We start from the raw sequence: 6,028 nt of genomic DNA on the forward strand, positions 1-6,028 counted from the left end.
GTGTGTGTGTGTGTGTGTGTGTGTGTGTGTGTGTGTGTGTGTGTGTGCGTGCGCGCGCATCACAGTGAACCTGGAGGAGACCTGCAGTTTCTTATATAATCCCTGAAGAAGAAAGAGTTTGTCTCTGAGCCTCTTCAACTCGTCTACTAGTCTCTGTTGACCTGTGTGAAGCTGCTTATATAACTGACTCTGCAGTGCCACACACACACACACACACACACACACACACACACATACACACGATCGGCATGGAGTTGCCTCATGACGTCCTCCCAGCGCACCTGAACCTCCGTTTATACACCAACACACACGACACATTCATTAAGTCTGTTTCTGTGTCAGACACTTCACAGACACTGGAGGCCGAGGATGAGTTGCCAACAATCTGTCATATTATTTGATTAATCGACTACATGTTTAAGAACCAGGTCAGTTTTTCTTTATTTATTTTATTTCATTAATTTAATCTTATTTTACAGGGACAATGCACGTTGCTGTAAATGTTCTGTTGTGAGATCAAGATGTATTTTAACCCTTTGAGACCTGTGCAAATAGCTTGATTTCTTTAAAAAACATGGGAAGAGGGTGGCTAACAATCTAACAAGAAATGGCCCCAAAATCAGCAAAAAATTAGTTTAAAAAAAAAATTACCTGATAAATAAGCAAACTGAAAAAAAATGAAAGACGGAAAAGTTAAAGAGAAGGAAAGAAAAGGTTTGTCTACTTTTTTCTGTAATGTTCAACATAATAAAAAAAGCACACATCATTTTGAAAACAGAATCATAAATTAATAACGTAATAACTCACTTTTTTTTTATCAGCTCCTCCTTGTGGCTATTGGAGTTATGACCAGTTTCATGCTCATGTCAGACATTTATGAAACAAACTGCTCGACAAACAGCTGTGATAACAATAATTAAATAGATAGACAAAATAATAGATAGATAAAAATGATGTATGAATCGTGTGTGTGTGTGTGTGTGTGTGTATGTGTGTGTGTGTGTGTGTGTGTGTTACTTAGCAACCGCTCTGAAGTGAGAGAGGTGATGACAGTTTGCTGCATTTCCATTTTTACCAGTGGGGCTTTTTTTTTGTGAAAAGACAAGTTTTGTGTGTGTGTATGTGTGTACATTTTATAGTAGATATTTTCTTATTTAATTGTAAGTTTTCTTGTTTTTCCATGTTTTTTTATTCAATTGCGTTCTTATTTTATGTTCTTTAAATTAAATTTTATTGTAGGTTTTCTTATTTTATCATATTTTCCTATTTTACTGTGTCATCTTATGTTTTCATCAGCATATGTTATTGCATTTTATTATGTAATCTTATTTTATGTTCTTTTACTCAACATGTCTGTGAGTTTATATTTATTTTTATTATTAATATTTGATTTACGTCATTACGTCAATAATGCAATAATGTTTAAAGCTGCTGAGAACTTTTAACTGATGATGTACTTTTAAAAAAATCTCTTTTTTGTTTTTACAATTTCAGACATTCTGACATAATAGCTAAACAAGAAAAAACAGCAAATTACTAGTTAATAAAATAATAATTAGTTACAGGCATGTTGTTCAAACGTTCTCATTTTTTTGTATGTTTTAAACTTTTCTAATGTAGGCCTGTTATTATATACACTAAATACAAAGTGATGCAGGATGCCATATATGAACATACAATATCATATGTCATTGGATATATATTATATTGTATCCCATCATATCAAATCATTTCCGAATAATAGTTAATCTTATTTAGGGCTGATTAATTTTGGACAAACGTCAAATTGATAATTTTCACTGATACTGCAGCTGCCATTTGATTTGCAATGAGGGAAATCAAATCAGGGAATGATCATTTTCACACCATTATTCACATTTTCATTGAAAAAAATATTTGAACTATTCTGGTGTTTGCGGTGATCTGTGCCAAACATATTAAAGCAGCCAGTGGAGAGCTTTTCTCTGATGATAATGTTTGTGTAATGTTTAATTAAAAAATGAACATCAGCTTTTTTTTTTTGTTCTGTCACAACAAACTAATAGAGAAAGCAATCATCAGATTACTGGTTAATGAAATAATGATCCGATGCTGAAGTGTAGTGATGGACTGCAGCAGGGTTGGAGCTGCTCGGGAACATGACACACCTGTCCCTGCGTCAGGAAAGGGTTAATAAATCACGTCATGGAGGCTGATTGTGTATTCATGTCATGGCCTCTGTTTCTGTGTGTGTGTCTGTAACATGTAGTGACGTCGCTCTGCATCACGGCGAGAGAGAGAGAGAGAGAGAGAGAGAGAGAGAGAGAGAGAGAGAGGAGCTGATGCTGAGGAGGAAATATAGGACAACAGGAGGAGGAGGAGCAGGAGGAGCAGGAGGAGGAGGAGGTCTGCAGATACACATCACACAGAGAGCTGCAGCAGAGCGAGCTGCACCGTCTGCGTCCCGTCAGCATCTCCAGGTATTTACCCGTTATCTGTTTCTCTCTGTGTGTGTGTGTGTGTGTGTGTGTGTGTGTGTGTGTGTGTGTGTGTGTGCGCGCGCATCTCAATTTTCTGTCAGAGGACAAAAACACAAAGAAAGGTCACGAGAGCTGCAGGGCTGCACGCAGATATCTGTGAGCTCTGCTCTCTGTGACAAACAAACACGACAGGTCACAGGTGACAAACATGGACGCCTCAGGTCAGCCAGCGTGCGTCAGTCCAGATATTTAAACCCCAATTCAACAGATTTAAACTGCATGTTTACGTGACAACAGGCATTTTCCACGATGCAGCACCGGATCTGCGCTGGAAATATGTCTGAGAGTCACACTGATGCTGACGCACACAAACACACTTTATTTCCACGAGACCTGAATGCAGCGTCAGTGCAGAGCTGCTGGCGTTTGGAGAGGTTTGGCCTTTTTAGATGAGGTTCAGGGTAAAGACAACGGTTTGTGTGAAAAATAAAAACGTTTCGGTCAAAAATCTCTGCAGAGTAACTTCTCTCTGGTGCAGTCAGGACAGGGTTAGCTTAGCTTAGCATAGAGACTAGAAGCAAAGGGAAACTGTTAGCCTGTTTGTGAGCCAACAAGACGTCACATGATGCGTCTTTGTTTGTAGAGCGGTGAAGGGATGACGCGTGTTTGTAGGCCAACCAGGAAGTTAGCGTCGCACTGGTTCCCTCGTCAAAAACCTTCTGGGATTTTTGATTATCGCCAAAAATAATCTGTGACATTAATGATAGTAACAGCACGATAATCTTCACAGATGAACTTTTGTGTGTTTTGAAGCGTAAATGAAACCATCAGAAACAAAAAGCTGTTTGGCTATAAACTAACTACATTGTGGTCGCACCACTTAAATGTCTTCACCCCGAATCGTTAACTTCAGATTTGATTGAACACTTAATTTTCTGCTGAACTCTCTCCTGTTAGCATGACCTGATCTCATGATCATGGCTGTGTCATGTTAGTCTCACGTGTAGTTTCTCTGTCTGCTGTGATGGCGTCTAACGACAAACACTGTCGTCACATTTAGCCACTTGTTAACCTTTTTTAAGACGCGTCAAACCTTTAAAGTTCAAAAAGTGGACGTATTTTATGTTGCAGAACAAAACGTCTAAATATCTTCGGTCTGTGTGAACCACAGACCTTATTTAAGGCATTTTACCCAAAAAAACAAAAACCCAGAGACTTTGAGACGAGGGAACCGGAAGAGCAAAATTCATTATTCATTATTTCAGCGCTCTGTTGATGGGAAGTGCTGAGTACGAAGTGGATTTGCAGCGGAGCCAGTGGGAGTAAAAACAGAGAGAATGGGATTGGTAGTAAGTATGAGTTAAACGATAAGAGTGATAGTTTATTTTAAAAAACACAGTTCTCACTTAAAAAGAAATGAAACTGCTCTGGAGTATTTAAAGAAGTTTGTGTACATGACTGAGGGAGAGACTACGACTCCCGGCTGTGGGATCAAAAATTGCAGTTTGAAAGGGTGTCAATGGTGCATGTTTTTTGCACTTTAACAGTATGAATGTAAAAAAAGATTATGCCGCAGCCAGCAAAAAATGAAGAATGAATGCGTGTGAAACAATCCCTAAGGGTTAAACTATTGTCAGGTGAGGAGCTCTGGATGATTCACAGAACACTGAATTTGTTATTTTAACGTGAGTAAATGTGACGATTTGATGGAGAATTTACTGCCGGTGAATGTGCTGTTTGATAAAAACTGCAGGAGAGAAAAGGTTTGAAAAGATAGATTCGACAGAGTCAGAGCGGCTGTAAAAGCAGCTGACAGGACAAAGATGATGGAGCGATAATTTAATTATGTCTGACAGTGATGCTGTCACTGACGGAGACACTACAGCTCCCAGGGTGCATTTCACCAGCAAACATCCAATCACAGAGCCCCACAGTAACTGGAGCTGAAGACGACACTGTGAGGAAAGATGATAAAACATTTATCAGGTTCTGGCTTCATCTCCATGGCAGCAGCAGCAGCAGCAGCAGCGGGGGCTGCTGGGTAATGTAGTGAAACAAAGAGAAAATAATTCAAACAAGAATCTCTGCAGAGACCGTGCGCCTGAGTGCGCTCAGGATGTCAGTATCGACCTGTGGTATCGGTGGAGCCATGCTGTCGCAGTTCTCAAACCTCCTCCTCCTCCTCCTCCTCATCATCATCATCCTCATCCTTATCCTCCTCCTCTGTCTCCCTCCAGTCGTGTCTAAGCTCCAGCAGGATGAAGGGGCTGCAGCGGCTCAGCCTGCCTGGAGCGTGAGGAGCCTTCCTGGGCTCCGTCTGCCTGGTGCTCCCCCCTCCTCACCGCTCTGTGCGGAGCTCTGATCCTCCATCTGTCCCTCCGTCCGTCAGTCTGTCTGCAGCATCTCTCCTGAAAACTGAAAACATGGACGGACTGCGCCTGCCGCCCGTCATCGAGGAGGTCCTCGATCCATCTGGTCAGTCTTTGTTTACATGCAGAGTGATCTGTGAGTTATTTATTTAAAAATAACAGTCAGCTGTTTCACATCAAAACTGCAATTTATAATAACAACAAAAACAATAATAATAATAATGATAATATCTGTATAAAGACATGATAACTAATAAAAAAAAATAAATCACAAATAATCTGAACTAAAACGTATCAGATTCATCCCAAATTACTAAATCAGAGCAGCAGCAGTGAAAACTCTGCAGCATTTCTACTCCTAACAGAAACACTGATTAAAACTCAAAACTTTCTGTGTGTTTCACAATAAAAGCCCCTTAGGGAGCAGCACGGATTCGCTGAGTCCTTCCTGTCCGCCTGTCTTATGTCTCAATACTTTGACTATATTTTCATAAAATCATTCAGCACAACACCTGCTGTTTCCCTCAAAGAAAAACAGAATTAAATGTTTGCAGAAATTTTCTGAAATTGTTAAGACCTGTTTCTGTTTTAAACCAAAACCTCATCTCAAGTCTGAGTTTTATCTCCCAGTTTGTGTTTTCCCAAAATATCCCGCTGCTCCTCTGATGTCACACTGACAGAAATATAGAAACTAAGTTTATTTATAAGGATTCTGCAGCTTCACACTGAGTGTCTGTGTGTGTCTGTGTGTGTGTGTGTGTGTGCATGTGTGCATGTGTGTGACAGCTTTATTTTCGTCATCAACATCATTTATATATTAACCCTTATACGCTCATTTTTTGCTACAGCTGGTTGTGATTCTTCATCACCACCACAAGGTGGAGCCAGTTTGCAAACCACAGTTTGCTCCACAAAACTTTCAATAACAAACTTTATGCTTAATAAACATTAACTACAAACCTAAAATTATTAAAATGTGTTTTGTTGCTGAGGAGGAGTTGCCGTCAGCTGAAGGCGGAGCTGTAGATGTTTATTTAAACTCTTCTTCTTCTTCTTCTTCTTCTTCTTCTTCTTCTTCTTCTTCTTCTTCTTCTGTGTGATGAAGAGGAGCTGTGCGAGCTGAAGACGGAGAAGCCGATCATGTTGGCAGAAACTCTGACGGCTAAAGAGAGGGAGTCCCTGGAGGAGAAGGAGGAGACG

The 6,028-nt window shown here is 40.0% G+C and overlaps 1 long non-coding RNA gene across 1 annotated transcript; it reads left to right on the plus strand.

Annotated features, from left to right (window-relative positions):
- Positions 1-2,377: 2,377 nt before the first annotated feature.
- On the plus strand, positions 2,378-6,003 carry LOC121964547. Its single transcript, XR_006107372.1, has 3 exons — positions 2,378-2,459; positions 4,697-4,934; positions 5,934-6,003. It is a non-coding gene; the product is annotated as an uncharacterized LOC121964547 (long non-coding RNA).
- Positions 6,004-6,028: the final 25 nt, after the last annotated feature.

This window comes from Plectropomus leopardus, unplaced genomic scaffold, assembly GCF_008729295.1.
Source record: "Plectropomus leopardus isolate mb unplaced genomic scaffold, YSFRI_Pleo_2.0 unplaced_scaffold1594, whole genome shotgun sequence".
Classification (NCBI taxonomy): Eukaryota; Metazoa; Chordata; class Actinopteri; order Perciformes; family Serranidae; genus Plectropomus; species Plectropomus leopardus.